We start from the raw sequence: 18,507 nt of genomic DNA, 5'->3' as shown, positions 1-18,507 counted from the left end.
GCCTGGGAAGTGCCCTTCTGTGATTTAATGAGACCTGTGGGAAGAGCCATTCATCAGCATGACGGCATACCTCTGTTTCCCATTGTTCTGTTCTCGTATGTGGAGAGCACTGTGTGTTTTAGCCTTAATGATGGGCTGGCAACCCTTTGATTAGATGAATCTCCTGGTGCTAATTAAGATTTAGGCTGCCAAAAGACATCTGTATTTATGCCTTCCTCCCTCGCTTGTTCCCTAGAAGTACTTGTGTGTGTGTGTATGTGAGCAGTTTACAGGATGTGTTCGTGCAGTGGTGGGGGATTTTGATATTGTGGCCTAAACTGGGAGTTTGGGTGGTGTCTGTCTTGTGGTCAACATAAGTGCAGGGCCTTGAGCAAAATGAGCATGGGTCATCCGAATACCAGAACTGTTGTCTTTTTTCCGAAAATGCAGATTCTTTGGACGTAGCATGTGGGTATAAAATCTCCCTGTCTAGTCATTTGGCTTGAATCGCAGTCATTAAAATAAGGCATAGCTCTTTGATGCATTATTATAAGATATATTGTATTACAGATGGTGATAACATGCGGTACAAAAGATTTCCTGTTTCTGTTTTCATTGCAGCAGGGCTGAATCAGTCTTTTAGAGAAGGTGATCTGCTGCTCGTCTAGCAGGTGGATAACAGTTTGTTCAGTGACCTCCTCTCCAACACAGCTTCAACAACGTCCACTGTCTTCCTGATCACTTTATTCAGTCTGTTGGTGTCGCCAGCTCTGATGACGTGTCCCACCGGCCGGCCACAAACAGTATTCGAAATGTGCTTGCCACAAGTAACTGATAGAAAGTCTCCATCATTTTGCTGCACATTGAAGGATCTCAGCTTCCTCAGAAAATGAAGACTATTCATTCCCTTTTTATGTATACAGCCTCTGTGCTGGTCTTCCAGCTCAGCCAAAGTCGAAGCCCAGGTACCAGTACTCCTCCACTACATCAACATCCTGTCCCAGAATAGACACAGGTCATGTAGCCATCCTCTTCCTTCTGACGTCGATCACCATCTCTATGGTCTTATTCACATTTATAAGCCGATGATTCCTCCCAGACCACAACACAAAATCATCCGCCAGTGCTCCGTACTCCTCCTGCCCATCACTGATACATTCACCCACTGCAGAATCATCAGAGTATTTCTGTAGGTGGCGTGACCTGGACTTGTACTGATAGTCTGAGGTGGACAAGGTGGACAAAAATGGATACAGCACAGTCCACCTTGGAGCTCCTGTACGATAAAATCACCACACAGAGAATTTGTTCCCACATTTAAAAATAAAGTGAGAGTCATGCTGTAAAAAAGGAAAGAATGTGGCAGTTTGGTGCAAGAAATCGAGATTTTCTTTCAACTTTTGAGGGAAATAATTGATGATGAAATGATTTTCAATATACATTAGAAGAAATATTAATACTAAAATATCCTCACCCACTGAAAAAAGAGAATTGTTGGAACAACATAATTATATTATGTCAACTGGTAACACATGATGAACTTAAGAATTTAGATCAATCCAACAGATTTACAACACACAAAAAAGGGAAACTTAAGTTGCACAAATTTACTTAAATAAAAATATCAAGTTAAGGGAACAGGTTGTAATTTCAAGTAGGTAGGAACAACAAACTACCGTCAAAAAAGCAGAAAGAGTAAGAATCATTTAAAACGTTGCATTACGTTAACTACGACTCAAACACCCTTTTTACAGTGCAGTCAGCCTTCAATTAACTACTATGCTATTTTGTCAAAGCTCTTTTGTATCTTCTTAGGCTTCTGGAACTGATGGGATGTTACTGGCAACTAATTTATAGTCACTTAAATGAGAGATGAAAAAACATTAGACTAGTCTAAAAGGCAACCTTCTGAAAACTCTAATATTTATATATTTGTTGAATATTTGTTGAAATGTGCAGCACTCTGCCTAATGTGGCAAACACCCAAGGTCAGATTTTGGCTAACTTTAGCAATGGTAGCAGCAGTAGCCTTAATTTTTATCCACGCTAGCGTCAACATCCAGGTGCAGAATTTATCTACACCTGGCTTCTGTAGCGCCAGTTACCATGGCTGTCATTGTGTTAACCCCCCCCCCATCGCTCATTTACAACTTCCATTCAGAGTGAAAGCAGGACGAACTTCTGTCTGTCAGGTAGTGATGGATGATGCCACATTAATTAAATCAATAAAATAAAGCTAATACCTTAAACGGACTCAAGTTTCTAGCGCCAACTAGCAAAGGCAGCAATGCTTACACCTCTATTCAACTAATCCCTAGTTAAAATCGGCATTACATTTGAAAGCAGTATACAGGGCTCATGTTTTGTTGAAACATGTTTTAGCCCTCATTGCAATCTTTTCCTGAATCTAAACAGTGAATGCAAGTGAAATCAAACTCAAATGATAACAAATTTGTGACTTGTAGCTCTGCCCTCCTTATATGGACTTCTCTACTCTTTTAAACAGGACGATTACAGTATTGTTGGTACTGAAAATCCAGGACACCAAGAAGGATCTGAAAGAGCAGCAGTATAGGACATCATAGGATGACACTGTGCTTATATTTTCATTAAAATAAGACATTCAGGTCTTAAAAAGAAATAAGAAAGAATCTTCTAGTAAAGAGCAGATATTTTAACTTCTACACATATACACATTTTTTAAAGAAATCTCATTGGTCTGAATTGTAGAAGAAAGTAGAAATATTCCCAATATCTTTCAAATGACTTGATGGAGAGATTTTTACATTGTTACATCACAGCAGATATTCATATTTATTCATTTTTTCCTTCAAACCTAAAACTGAAACACAGACCCAAGTGTACTTGCTTAAATGTGTGCGGATGTGGCTTCTGTAGCCTTTTTTTATTCACATTCTCTCAAAAAAAGAGAGAATCCATTATTCAATGCTATATCAATGAAAACAAACTATCTCTGTGGGGATCTGTGTCAAATCTAAGCAAAACACCAGTTTGTGACTTAAAAACATTTACAACCCTCCGCTGTAGATGTGTTTTCCCTCGTCTTTTAACTAAACTGATGGTGTCACATAAATGTTTCACTACCCAATTCCCCCCCCTGTGCTTATTTTCAGAGGAAAACAGTTTGATAACTTATGCTAACAAGAATGAAGGCATCCCCACCCTCCGCCTGACCCTCCCTTACATCGCTCCCCCATCCTCCAAGCTCATGTGGCTACACAGCATACGCTCCCGCTCGCCAGTTTACCACTATGTGTTATTCAGTCTATTGCCCCAGATATTATTTCATTGTAAAATGATGCCAATTAGTAAAGCCAGTCGCCAGTGGCTGTGGTCTGGCTCCTTCTCCGTTCCAGCGGGGAAAGTTATTTGGGTCGGCAGCTATTTTCAGCCTGTGATGTTGCCTGGAATACTTCAGGGAGCAGCCACTGTTTTATAAGAGAGCACATCAATAATTTTCATTGCTATGTGTGTGTGTGTGTATAAGCAAGAAAGAGACAGAGACAGGCAGGGTTTATTGGGTTTATGTGCGTGTGTGTGTGTTTATACGTGGGAGAAAAGTGGCTGTTTTTTTTCCTGAATATTCAGTGGAGCAGGTGGTGCGTGTAAACGCGCGGACTTGTTCCTGTCTTAGAAACACTTCACTGTAACTGTCACGACCTCCCGTTAATTTAAAACACATTAATTTGCCAGCCTTTAAACTTTAACCCCGAAATCTTAACACGTCTTTTAATCCGGGTTTCACCCTTTTGCCCTGTAATCACACACTTTTTTGTGCTGAAAGCTTCTTAGATGGGAGGAGGGGGGGTATTTACCAAGTATATACAGGACCGATATCAATGCTGATACTTGTAACCTATAAAGGCAGAAGAATCAACTTGAAAATTCTGAACACATTTTAATGATCACTAAATCACTGTAAATTTTGCTTTTTACAACGATTAGCAAACACACAAAAAGAACCTTTTCATGTATTTTCATGCTTTTCATGTATTTTGGATTTTTTGAACACCTGGGTTTTAAATGCACCTGTCTCTAAAGCACTTTGGGTCAGCTTCTGTTTAAATATGCTGCAAATGTGCTATAATTAAAACCGATGTAAGTCAGCTCGAAAAGATTCAAATATTTTTCATAGTGCATGTTTGAGGTATATGTTTTCCACGTCCAAAAAACATTATTTATTTAACACAGTTCAGTGAGCAGCATACTGAACTTGGATAATGAAAACAACATATTGATCCCATCGCACTAGTATCTGTCCAATACCGATACCAGCATTAGCATCGATACTATTGACATTTGGCTCGATCTGTCCACCTGTACAACTCACCAGGCTAACATAGACCCTAAAGGCCAAAGTCAATGAGTTCCCAACACTTTTCTCAGTGCGTGTAACCCCCGTCCCCTCCTCTCTGCCGCACAGCTGTGCATTGTCATGATGAAATTGGGGTGAAAAGTCCTCGCACTCCTGCTGAAAAGCCAGCCGCTCTGCACCGAGGGGTGAATGGGTTCAGCCTGCCGCGCTGCCTCCGCCCATCCTCATACAACCTAAACACACACACACACTTTCACTCACAGACTCTCACTCCCTTGCTACACTATCTCTTGGAGGGGAGCCCAAAGCAGCGGTGGCGGTGGTGGCGAGAAGACGTCTTTCAATATTTTAAGCAGCTTGCGCTAATCTTTGTCGCTCAGGTTTGTTTTGAAAGCAGCTACAGCCGGAATAAAGACAGAACGACAGCAGCCCCTGCCTCCTGTTGCGCGGCTCCAAAAATGTGCACACTCTTGCGTAACTTTGCGCACACAACCCCCCCCCCAACTAAATCCACCTTGGCCTTGCAAGGCTGTGCCACTGACCTGCTTTCGCTGCTCATGCTTGTTTTCTTGCCACTCCCCTCTTCCTCCTCCTCCTTTTTTTTTTGCTTCTTAGCTAACCCTCAGATTTGGTGTTGTAATGAGTGACAAAGGCTTAAACTGTGGCTCCGACAGGCGCACAGTTACACAACACTTGCTACGCAAAAGCAGGGTAAACAGAATCTGTGGCTTCTTATTCAGCGCGTAAAAACAAACTGTTTTGGGCTCTTATCAGTGCGGGCACGGCGCCACAGTTGCACTTCACGGTGTGTGGACGTGATTGGGGTACCGAGCGGGCCCTCGCTGACTGCTACTGTATGAGGAGGAAGCAGAGTTTTTCCGCTTCACTGTTCTCTTTATCTCCCTCCTCTAGCCCTCTGTTATTTTCGGCCCTCCTCCCCTGTCTTTCGCTGCTCGCCGCTCTTTTGTTTCTCCGTGCCTTTTTCCAGCCAAGGCCCCATTCTCTTGCCCCATCATTGTGTGCGGTAATGAAGATTAGCCAGGCTGCCGCACACAATGGGGTCCCCACATCCGGAGCACAGACTCCCCAAATCCTGCCGCAAGCTGCTCTAACCCCGCTGTAAAACCACTGTTGTCTCCGACCCCCACAATCTGAAAAAAAAAAAAAAAGCCACCCCATACATATACATGTTGTGGTTCATTCCCATTGACACGAGCGTACAACCATGACCATATGCACTGTGCTGTGTTGAAAGCAAATGGCTGAAATGTCTCCAGATTAGATTAGGATGGTTTTGACAGCTGAGAGGGAGCGCTTGGCGACTCATACGCCGATAAACAGCAGCTCACCCAAATCCAGTTAAAGAGAGACAGAGTTCCCCTCCCCAGCGAGTGCAACATGGCTCCAGTCATCGGGATTATACACCCCACCCCATCCTCCACGGCCCGCTATTCTTTTTTTTTTTGCATCTATCTCATCCTCTTCTCCTTCATTCATCATCTTCAGTCTCAAGATGCTCCTTCTCTTCTCTTCTCTTCTCTTCCCTTTATCCGATTTCACCCTCACCTCTCCTACCCTCGACTTAATGCCAGAACAAAGACATTTTCCACACTTTGTCACAAGCTATTTAGATGGAACAGGAGAGGTCTTTATATTCGGTGCACTTGTTGTATCCCAGGCGCTAAGGCCTCTTAATAACGTCTGTATCGCACTCAAGGTCGGCAGATCTTCTCGAGTCCAATCTGTTTAACTCGTTGAGGTACTTTTGGGCGTTTGGAGGATTCGCGTGGCGCTTTGTCTGCTGTGGAAAGGATGGATTATCCAAACGTGTCGGCAGTTGTTTACTGTAAGGGGTACAGTAGCAAATTTGCGTAAAAATAGTCACACGCCAACTTGTCATGTACTGTATAAACGGCTTAAGGCAACAGCGGCTTCCATATTTAGGAAAAGCTGTGTGTATACTCATTGTTTTTCCAAAAGTTCAAAGTGTGATGTGAAGATTGGGAAAGCTCTGATCTAAGCCTGGAGCTTAAAGAAACCAAGCAGAACCCTGTCTCTGTTTTCATTATCGAACTAAGTGATCACTCTATATTTTTTATGCAACCCTAAAAAATATTTGACAGACTGATAGAAGACCATCTACGTGTCCCACTCAGTAGCTTTTCTGGAGATTTATATGGTGACCCTGAGTGGTTAGATGCTTTGTTCAACTTCCTTTGTGTTCATGTTTGTGGGCTTTTGCGGCCTTTTTCTATTTGCTTAAGTTACAGTTTGTTTGACCTCTGAGGTCCACCAACTGTTCCCCATCAAATTCAGTTTCTAACCAAAGGGCAACCTGACCTGCGGGCCTGAAAAATGAAGCCAGTGCCAAAAACTGCATTTCCTCTAGTGGCCAAAAGTGAGTCAGGTCTACTGATGCCCATGTGAAATTCTGCAGCAGAAATAAACATGTTTAGAGACTTGCACAAAAAACTGTTATGGTCTAGCTTCATTACATCTGTACAAGTGGTTAATTTATGTATAATTCATTTGTTACAAGTGGATATAGACTTAACACTGAAACTACCTCTGGGATAGCAGTATACTGACAAAGAAGAAAAACAAGTTTTGGGGGGTTTAATAGTTCCCAGACCTCCCAGGTACCCTTAATGACGAGTTTTGGCATCTCTGTATATATCAATAAAAATGTGGTTCGATAACTTTTATAACTGGATCTGAGTTTTTCCAAGGGTAGCTGCATAGACAGAGACCACCTTCACTAACTTCTGATGCACACCCAGTTATTTTGTTCCATAAGTGGGCTTGAAATATGACAGAAAGTGTTCAGTTTAGAAAAGAGCTTCAAGGATTACTCCTAGCAGGCTTTCAAGGCGTAAAGAGCAACCATCTCGTTGCTCCACCTCATTTTGCAGCCCTCCTCAGCTCTGCTCCTGTGGGTTAAAACCTGTCCAATGCGACTGCTCTGCTCCGGATTTCACTCTTTATTTGCTTGGATTGGTACTCCACAGTCTGTCTTCTCGGTTCAACTACGATTCCCCCGCTGCTCTGCACAGCCAGCAACCCACACACACTCTGGCCCACTCTTCTTAACTATACTCGCTGCAGTCCTCTGTACTTCATGTTATAGCAGCCTTCATCTCAAAATGCAAGTAAACAAAAATACATTCATAGTAGGGCTGGGCAATGTGACCTCAGTTACAATTAATGATTAATCACTTTATGCACCGATACACAGACACACACATACGCATATATACATATAGATATATATATGTGTATATATAGTTTTTGCCCTCGTAGTTTAGAAGCTTTATACTGTAAATATGCTCAACTACTAAAGCTGGGATATTGATTTCAATAACATGATTGTGTTGTAACAGATTTTTCGTTTTTTGCACAGTTTTCTTCTTTTTGTTTGATGTAGTCTCTACCCTAAGCCAAAAAATGTGTCCAAACAATGGACACGGCATTTTTATTGCACAGTCAACTCAGCGTTTCCCTCCATGATGCTTCTCACATGGGCAAGATGCCGTCGATTGGAGGTTCTGAATGTCGGTTTTGATTGATTTTTCAATGAAATGCCCAACTCTACTTACCAGGCAACCTACATATTGCGAATGTCGAGCCCAGCATTTTATGCTACCTTTTTACAGCGTTGAAATTGACTCATTTTGAGGTGTTTAATGTATAGATGGTAATCATTTGTTTTTCTTTCTGTCCCAAGCGTCCAAAAATTCATTATAAAGATGAATAAACCCATTTGAGGAAAGGTCATGAAATACAAGATGAAGGGGTTACATGATTTTTAAAATGCCAACAGGTCAAAGTGACCCCGTTGGCACTTCTAGTGTTAAAGTCACATACGGTAAAGGTTCTGACCGCTTTGAGTGACAGCTGTGGCTGGTTAGCTGTCTGCTACTCCTCACCTCAGCTCATTTTTAAATCACTGAGCCGGACCTCTTGACCTTCTTTGTGGTGTTGGTGCTTTTTGGAGCATTTTTAATGCAATTATTTAACAATAATACGGTTTGCTGTGTGGTTAATTGTATTAAACATGCAGGAAGTCCGTGCTGCAGTTCAGCTCAGTAAAATTCTATTATTTTAATAGAATCAACCGTGCAGTGAATGCCCATAGAATATAAAATGTCTCATGTGTATCTTTTACTTTCCCTTTTATACTTTTATACATCACGATCTCATGGCAGTTCCTATACTTCCATATACTCACAACCTGTAATCTACTGATTATATTTTACTGATTACTTGATTTCAACTTTTTTCGTATTTCTCAACATTATTTTTTGTCCCTGCATCATTTTTTGCATCATTCTGCTCTCACGTGTCATTTCACCCAATTTTGCTGTGCATGTGCAGTGACAGTAAATATATCATTATTAAGTCCATGCAGTTTAACCCCAATTAGCAGATGCTTGTCTGTGCAGTGCAGTTTGTAGATGTGCCTTGCCAATTGAGCTTGTCAGCATTAGATAACTTTACCATCCCGACCACTTTAAACCAGCATGGCTACAGAAATCCAGTGGGTGATGTCACCTTGGCCCTGTTCATTTTTTATATACAGCCTAGACTCGCGCTAGCCACACACAACTTGAAAGTCCTAACAGGATGGTGGGCAACATGTGTGAACAGTTAGTGGACCTTGTGGTGACATTGTTTTTATCACTTGTATTATTTGTTCATTTATTTATTTCGTTGCCATCCATGTTGTTGTGTTATGGGAAAACAGAGTGGGAGGTCCCCGGTGTCAGGGTGATGGGGATGTGTGCCTTTCTGTTGTGTCTGCTCGGAGAAAGCAGTGGGAAATGTCTTTCTGCTCCATTAGGCAGAGGTCACCAGGTTTTTATGCTCTGAGTGCTCCATCATTGTGGTTTTCCTGCTAGATGAAAGGTGCTTTGAAGATCACACACAAACAGACACGTACACACATAAAGCTCCCGTAACTGAGGCCTTACTTACCGCGCTCCAATCTAAAGCAAACTAAACCTTATTCTCTTACTGAGGCAGTGGCTCAGTGGCAAACCCTGCTGGATTTGAGGAAAGCGAGTCCAGCAGAACAGGGATAGAAAAACGGCGCCTATAAACAGCTTCGAGTGGCCATTGTGCCTATTAGTGCACCCATCCAAACAAAAATTGACTGCATATAAAGGAGGTGTCAGGTTAACAACCAAATGTGCATTATTCCCTCAAACCCTGTCAGCAAATTGTGATTTAACAACTGGCAGTGTCTGTTATCAGCTTGAAGCCCACACTGTGTAAAACCGCCTCGAGCTGCTGCGTTGCCAGGTTTTGACGGCGGCTCTGATTATTACTGTGAGGCTAATGTCGCCTGATAAGGCAGTGTGTGTAATTAAGCTGTTTCCGTAGTGTGTTATCTGAAGCTAGGTGAGGCTCGGCTGCCTGGAGAGATGGAGCTGTTAGTCAGTGAGGAAGAGGAGGACGCCTGTCTCCTGTCTGTGGCATTTAAAGCTTCCTGTCCTTCTCTCCCCTGTTTTTCCTCCCTTACTCCAATCTGCAATCTTTTATTTCCTTTTTTTGCATACACCACCCTGTACCTCATCTTCAACTTAGCCTTAATCAAAACCTGCTCATCTCTCACACACTGAGGCCTGTTTCTTCATCCCTCACTTGTCTGTCATATGTGTCTCGTCTCACCGATTTAACTCGGTTTCTCCTCCTTCAGCTCCTTCTCTTTGTGTCGCCTCTCCCTGCTTCGCTGCTCAGCAGCTCCTGCCGGGGCATCGGGAGCTCTAAGATCCCTCCTGGCCAAACACCGCACCCCCTGCTGCTCTCTCCACTGAGAATAACGCAGCAGCATGAGGGCGCTCCGCTATTCAGATCAGCGTAGAGGAAAATGAGGCGTTATCTCCCACCCGCCTCCCCCACATCCACCCCCTCCATCCTTCCCCTCCTTCTGGCCCTGTAGGCAGGTTACCCGCTCATATGGGATCTGCCGATGACGCCATGCTGCTCTCCAAGGAGTCTGAAATCTGGGGGCGAGCTTTCTTAAGTGTGCAAGGAGCAAAAACCCTGAAGGGGAGCTTAGTCGGGAGGGCATGCTTTTTTGGAGATTTTATGTGTGCGTGTATACGGGTGAGATGGGGTTGGCGAGGGGGGCGGGTGAGTATTGCTCAGTGAAGCTATAGATTACCGTCTCTGTCAGCTGCGACGGCCACTGCTGATGAGCTCCTGCATGGTATCATTTGGTATCGATTAGCAAACACACACACACACAAATGCACAAAAGCTTTTGGCGAGATGGCCGCCGCCTCGGGCTACTGGTCATTTAGCTGTCACCTCAAAGTGATGGTTTGGCCCGGCTCACCAGATCAATGCGAGACACAGACCTTATAACACACTTTGGGCAGGAAAACACACACATAGCGCACAGACACACTCTCAGACATGCTCTCCGAATCGAGTGCCCGCCCAAACTTTTACTTCGATACAAGTGGGAGTCGTGTTTCTGGATTACAGCTAACAAGATTTAAAAAAACAAAAAAACAACTGTCCTAAAATGAAATCCAAAGAAAAAGAAATAAAGGATAAGACAATCTGGTTACTTGGTCGGCTGCAGGCGAGATGTGAAAGCTGATATGATTGTTACCTACCTGTAGGGTAACGCTGTGATTAATTTCTCAGAGGGATTTTAATCACAGCCGATATCGCAGCGTTATTGCATTCACGCCCCGTGAAAAGAGGCCGAGGCCGCCCCATTTTCTGTGACCAATGACATTGTGTGATTTAAACAAAAGCATACAAGAGGCAATAAACAGACTGTCACTTGGATGCGACGCAACAAAAGGCAGAGAGAAGCAAAGCCGTATGTTAATTCATCCATGACATGAATGTTACTCGCTTTTAAAATGAGTAATCAAACTCCTGCTACATATGAAAATGGCCAAAACAAATAATCAATGTGTCATGTTGGTGACAAAGAGATTTTTTTTAGGAGGGGGGGGGATGACAATCAAAAGCGCATTCTGTGCAATCTCTATTTTGTTCTTCTGAAAGCTTTAAACGTCAGCACAGCTAATGTATGCACCCATCTAAAGACGTCACTCGCATCTGTGCTGTAAATATTGTAACAGCTTAGTTTTGTTTAACACAAAAACTGAAAATAGAGGAAAACATACAGACTGTTTTCTATCTAAAGATAAAGATTGCTCTCAATCCAAGAAAAATTAGCCAGGTCCTTTAATGGCCACTTGAGGCTGGCTGAGTCAGTACCCCTACAGCTCAGTAGTAAAGTTACAGAAAATCCTGTTCATACTCTCCATAGGGATTTTGATTATGAGACACAATCTTGTAACCATCCAAAGTCGGCTTACTGCGAGCTACAGCATTGTGAAACAACAGTCTGTACTCCTGTGGAAATCCCAAGCCTGTCTGATATCGTCTTTGTTTTTACCAAAAACTTGTTTCATCCACAATAACATGGAAAGAACTACTCTACCCACAGTCCTAAACTGAAACAGCAATGTTTCTGATTGATGGAGGTCGATTGTACCATGGAAATGTTTAAACCCTAAATTACAGGTCACTTAGTGAGTGTGAAACGTCACAAACCACCAGAGCAGTGATTGCAGTCAGGAACGAGACACTGGGCCATACCTTCTACACACACACAAACTTTAAAATATACTGTAATCTGTTGTTATACAACACTATTACTAATCCTAGAAAAGCTACAGTAGTGAACAGGATTGGTTGTCAGCCATATTGGACATGATACAATCATTGGTTGCTAGGGAAAAATGTGCATTATTGTAGTGGTATGTGGACGTTTCTGACTGTTGTTGGATGAATTGGTTGTAAAGATGGTGTTGCACCCAAAGCCTCCTGGTGGTTGCGCTGGTTGCTGGCAGATTGCCACCGTTGCCTGTTAATTTTTATATTTTTCAGTCTCTAGGGCGGTGTAACACACTTGATCCTGCATTGCCCTCATAGTTGTCCCACATTCAAAATGATGGACGAGTTAACATCAAGTGGTTAGTGGTCACGTGTCTCTAAATCTTAATAAACAGCCAATTTAACAGTAGAAATTAAAAGCTTGTTATAAGAAGACATTTTGGGTTTTGTTTCTGATTTCTTCTTTCGTAACAGCTACACAGGATCTAAACTTTTCAATTAGTCACCAGTTTTAGGTTAAGATTTTGCATTTTTGTAACATGAATTCAGACATGAGCAGTGGTAGCCACTAACTGTCTGCTAGGCATCATGGCAGCTAATTCATGTCACTAAACTGCACCTCTTAACGATATTTGTGGTGTTATCTAACAAAGAATATTGCTATAACAGCCTATCTGAGTCTGTAAGAGGTCTGTTTGTGCATTCATACAATAAGCTAACTAAGCTAGTTAGCCTAAGCTGATAACTTGGCACGATATCCTCCTAGCTAAACATTGTGGAACATATAAAACTTCAGTAGTAATGGTAGTCCAGAAACCAGCAAGTTGCATCATAGTGGCTACGTAGATCTTTTACATACAGTGCTGCCAGTCTGCCTAGTTGTTTACAAATTAGCCTATGCTAAGCTAAATTAACCAGCTGTTTGCTCGAGCTTTTATATTTTTATTTCTTTTCATATAGCTAAAGATCAAAATCAAAGAATTGTCAAAGTATTATGTCAATATAAATATCAAACTGCTATATTAGTTTATCATCACAAATATCTTTGCTTAAGATGTTTTTGTAGCATTAAATTTAAGTTTTGTCTTTTTTTATGACAGACTTCACAGTGTGTGAAATCTCTAGCCACTACCCAGGCTTTAATTCTCAGGAAAACTAAATATCCATGCAACACTGCAAAGAAGGTGCTGCGGGGAATGATGGGTCATCTCTGAAAAGATGTGACAGCACCCCCCCCCCTCTCACAGCCTCAGTGTATTTAACAATAGTTCAGCATCACCCCTCCTGCTCAGGGCCTCCTTATAACCCTGCCCTTTTCAACCCTGCTAGCATCAGCTCTGAATATTATTCATAGCACCTTGTCTCTATCAAGGCATCTGTAAAAACTAAATACGATCATCCTAAAATTAATGAGCCATATCCACCCCATTACATTTATCTGTTTAGTGGTGTTTTGGGCCTTCCTTTAGGGCATTATGCATGCTCTTCTGTTCATATTTATAACCCAGGCTTTTTATTAGCAGCGTAGTGGGGTGCTAACAGTTGGGAGGCAGCATGCGCTTTGATGGTGATGGCAGGCGGCTCGGCGCAGGCCAAATGTGAAGGGAGGTGATGGAGAGAGAGAGGATCAGCTGCCAGGCCGAGGGCCCCCGTGGAAGAGGGGAGGAGTGAGAGCGAGACAGGGAGGAGGAGAAATGAGAAAAGTCAAAGTGTGAAGAGTGCAAGTGAGTGAATCGGGCCTGGTTCACAGCTCTCAGCCCACTCGACTTTGTGAAAGGCGTGTGTGTCTTGTGATCAGCGAATATTTATCACACCTGCTGTATTTTAAGCCTCACTAAGCAGAGGTGTGTCGTGCACGTGTGATTTCAGAGTGTGGCTCAGTAAAACAAAAGGCAGCAAAGGAGGAGGAGGAAAGGCAGTTTAGTTCAGTTGATATGAGCTTGATCAAAAGAATTTACATGAAACCAGCTTCATGATATTTTTATTTATATTTTTGTGCCTGAGCTTTGTGACTTTGGAAGCTGAAATGTATTTTCTCGTGGACCTTTAAATAAGATAACTGTTAGATAAATAGGAAATCTCACGAGTAAAAACTCATGCAGCATGGAGAAAAGACGCATGTCTGATGGAAACTTGGTCCATGTGTCACTGAACTTATTTAAAATGTTTCTGTGCTAAATGATCTGATAAAAATGAAGTTCTTTTCAGCATAGATGATCTTTTGTTTCTTGTAAAGGTTATTTTGGGCATTCTGAAGCCACAGCATGAAATTAACCAGAGCTGTGCTAAATCAAATCGCAAACTTTGTTGAGAAAAACATAAAAAAAATGGCTAGAACAACTATAGTAATACAAAATTTAATGTAATAAAACCCTAGAAAACCCACAAAGTGCAGTCAGTTTTTGAGATGATGATTTTCTTTATTAAGGAAAAAAACTTTTCCAAACCTACTTGGCCCTGTGTGAAAAGGTAATTGTCCCTTTAAACTAATAACTGGTTGGGCCACACTTGGCAGCAAGACCTGTAATCAAGCGTTTGTGATAACTGGCAATGAGTCTTTCAAATCACTGTGCAGGAATTTGGTCCACCGTTCTTTGCAGAATTGGTTTAATTCAGACACTTTGGAGGATTTTCCAGCATGAACGGCCAAAGCATTTCAGTCTGAAAAGTCCAGACTTTGACTCGGCCACTCCAAAACCTTCATTTTGTCTTTTTTGAGTCATTCTGAGGTGGATTCGCTGCTGTGTTTCTGATCATTGTCCTGCTGCATAACTCAAGAGCTCTTGAGGTTCAGGCCATGAACTGATGGTCGGACATCTGCCTTCAGGATTTTCTGGCAGAGAGCAGAATTCACGGTTCCATCAGTTACAGCAAGTCGTCCTGAAACAGCAAAGCAGCCGCATCACACTACCACCACCATGTTTGACTGTTGCTGTGATGATCTTTTTATAAAATGTTAGTTTTATGTCAGATGTAACGGGACTTTCCAGAAAGTTCAGCTTTTGTCTCGTCAGTCCACAGAATATTTTCCCAAAGTCTTGGGAATCATCAAGATGTTTTTGGCAAATGTGAGACGAGCCTTTGTGATCCTTTCCGTCAGCAGAGGTTTTCTCCTTGAACTCTCTCATGGATGCCATTTTTACCCAGTCTCTGTCTTATTGTGGAATCATGAACTCTGACCTTAACTGAGACAAGTGAGGCCTGCAGCTGTAAAAACCCTTAGAAGTGGCTTTGTAACCCTTTCCAGACTGATAGATGTCAATGACTTTTTCTCTCCTGTTCTTGAGTTTCTTTAGATCATGGTGTGTTAGCTTTTTTCCCCTTAATAATGCTAACAACATCTACATACATAATACAAACAAACCTTTTGGTCACTTTTGGAATCCCAAACAATTTATCACCGTGTTCATTACCTTGTTCACTAATTCCTTTTTGGTTGGGTTGGCATGGTGCTGCAGTGATTTGCACTTCGCCTTACAATAAGAAGTTTTGCACTCACATCCACCGCCTGCCTGGGACCTTTTTGTATGGAGTTTGCATGTTATCTCTGGGTACTCTGCCTTCTTACAACAGTTCAAAGACATCCATGTTAGGTAATTAATGATTCTAAAGTAGTGTTAGTGGAGTGCGTCTTTCTTTTGGAACATCCAGGAACAAACGCTGCAGATGATTCAAATCGAGGCTATTTGTCATGTGAAGCAACATTACTAATGACTACACCACCGTGCATGTAGATCTACTGTGTACAAATGGCATCCACGATTTTTTTCTCTTTAAATAAAGAAAACAACAGAAAAAGGAAAAACAACAAATAAAAAATACATGGATGTCTGGAGTTGCTGGGAAGTCACCCAACCACCGGCTTGAAAGAGGAGGAGGAGGTAGAGGAGGAGGCGGGGCTGCTGGAACGGCCATTGGATTGTCTCAGCTTATCTTGGCTCGCATGAAGGAATCATCCCGAAAGCCTTTTAGGAAACGGACCCTGGCTTTGTGCAGAGCCAGTTGATGCCGTCTCTCCAGATCGGCGTTTGTCCAAACGGAGTCGAGGCAGGCCATGAGTGTTCCTTTATCCTGGCTGTTGTGGGATGCTTTGGCTCTTGATTTCACGCACACAGATGCCAATTGCACATTCACTTTAGGCTACAACAGCAACGAGCAGTTTATGCACGTGCGTAGGTGTTCACACAAACACGCGTACAAGAGCTGCATGATTACACACACGGTAGTGCAATTATACACACGCGCGCTTGCAATAATTATGCGTGCGCACACACACACACACACAAGACACTGGCATAATTACATGCGGCCACATACATACACCCACACCACTTCACAGAGGAACTGCTGATCAACTGCATGACCTTCTCTCTAACAATGTTAATGTCACCACCTGGGGGAGGTTGGGGGATGGGGGGGGCTTGATGGAGTGATTGGAGTAAAGAAAGACAGATTCAAAGAAAGAGCCCACGATAAGCTTGTATTGCCCATCACCGCCTCACCTGGGGCCCGCTTTCATCCTCCGTACAAGGGTTAACGTCTTCCCATTCTGCACACATACACCTTATACATGCAGGCATGCACACGCACACAACGCTGGAGTACACCCCCGGCACCTCGCCGTGGGTCGTAACCGAACATTTATCGTGCGTGAACCCTCCCCTCCGTGCTTGCGTGCGCGAGGCCTGTGGCTCGCCCGCTGACAGGATCCCGTTACGGCAAATGTCACACTCCCAAAAAGGATTCACCCCCCACGGAGAAAATGAAGTCAAGACCTTCGCTCGCACTGTCTCACTCTCCCACCTTGTCCCCCCACCATCACGCTCCTTCATTCTCCTTTTTCCTCCTCTTCTTCTTTTTCTTCTTCACCTTCCTCAGCCCCGCTCTCCACTTATCCATTTCTATCCTCTTTTCCGCTCCCTTGAACTATCGCTGCCTCGCACACACTCACCTTGGTTTGCAGTCCTCAGCATTTTGCCGAATAAAGTACCTTTTAACTGGATGGTTTTTAGTGGATAATTAGTCCTCACCTTGGGAAAGGAAGGGACAACAATGCAGGAGGAAAAAAAGAAAAGTAAAAAGAAAAGCAGGTTGATTTTTTTGGGTGGGGGGCAATCGGTGGATGGGCTGAAGGTATTGGAGGCCATGCTGTAAACAGAGCAGGGTTGTGTTTTTTTCTATAGCTCACTGACCGACGGGTGCTTCTCCCGTCACGTCTCGACAGCTTCAATATTAAATTTTGCTCCCAAAGAGAGAGAGAGAACAGTGAGCGGGACGTCTCCCTTCTCGTTCAGTGGAGCCATCAACGGCAAAGACCTCTCAGACGGTGCATGAAAGAACATATTTTTTTAAAACCATCACCAGGTAAAAAAAAAAAAACAGCAAAAACAACATGTAGGCGTACAGTCTAGGGAGGAGACACGGTGCATTATCTTCACTTCTCGCTGTAGATGTGGTCCAGAGCAGCTTTTTAATTTGATGTCAGTATGCAAATACTGTAAGCAGTCAAGAACAAAAAAAGCCCTCAACAACTCCAAATCTCTTTTTGTTCCTGGAAGAAAATGACTTAAAGGAGAAATCCCTCGGCAACACCCCCACCCCTCCACCTCACCTTCGAAACAGGAGAAAAAACGTGCAGTTTTATTTTTAGAAGGTGCAAACAAGGAAAGGGGTGGTGATGGTGGTGGTGGGGTGGGTGCTGCTGTAAGATTGTAAATGTCTCTGATGTGTTCAGTCTGCACAACCTTATTCCTGATAATGGAACTAGCTGCTCTGTCTGTCAGTGCCTATTTACACACAAATGAAGTGGCGAGTTGCACGCGCCCAGTGGAGCTGCTAGCCTCCATCTCAGCTGTCAAAACGGGTTAGTGGCTACAAGCAAAACACAACGATCCCTCGGCTCAAACTGGGGCCGGCCATTCAAACGTAATAGCTTCATCCTTGGACATGGAGCGTCTCTTTCCTCCCCCCTGCTCCCCCAACCCCACCGTCGCCCGCTCGCTCGCTCTACCTCCTAGAACCTTGCCGGCTTGTTGGAAAGTAATAGACTTCTCAGGATGCCAGTTCGCACAAATCTGGGATGCAGCCTTTTATTTGCCCTCCGCGGGGAGAGGTGTTTGGAGTAATAGGGATGAAGCGGACCATAACTACAGCTGAATAAATCTTCCTATCTTGGCTCAGTGGAAGCCTGTGCGCACATGGTTTGTCAAAGCTCCATAAAATGTTGTTTGATAGGAGTTCTGTACAGTTTAGGAGTTCTCCTCCTGCTTTCCCCGTTGCCTCCTTTTTTTCTTTTTTCTCCTCCTGTGCTACAGCGGTTGCAATCAATCAGTGTTTAATCAGCCGTCTTGCTGGAGTTGCCAGGTAATCCTGGCTGTCTTGGTGGCTATCTGTGTGTGTGAGTGTGTGTGTGACAGCTGGCAGAGCTGCTCAGTTGCCTGTGTGGGTGAGTGGATGGCACCATGCAGGTTTTTCTCTGCACAGCATGTAAAGGCATATCGGATGATCTGATGGGCTGTTGAAATTGTCAAGTGGGATTTGAGAGC

General features: G+C 43.2%; 1 protein-coding gene across 1 annotated transcript in view; it reads left to right on the top strand.

The window, feature by feature from the left end:
* Window positions 1-18,507, top strand: part of klf7a (Kruppel-like factor 7a) — a 51,544-nt gene that overhangs the window by 11,724 nt on the left and 21,313 nt on the right. The window lies entirely within an intron of this gene.

The sequence above is a fragment of the Oreochromis niloticus genome, linkage group LG23 (genome assembly GCF_001858045.2).
Source record: "Oreochromis niloticus isolate F11D_XX linkage group LG23, O_niloticus_UMD_NMBU, whole genome shotgun sequence".
Taxonomy (NCBI): domain Eukaryota; kingdom Metazoa; phylum Chordata; class Actinopteri; order Cichliformes; family Cichlidae; genus Oreochromis; species Oreochromis niloticus.
Note: the sequence above shows the minus strand (reverse complement) of the source record. Positions and strands in the feature narration are given on the sequence as shown.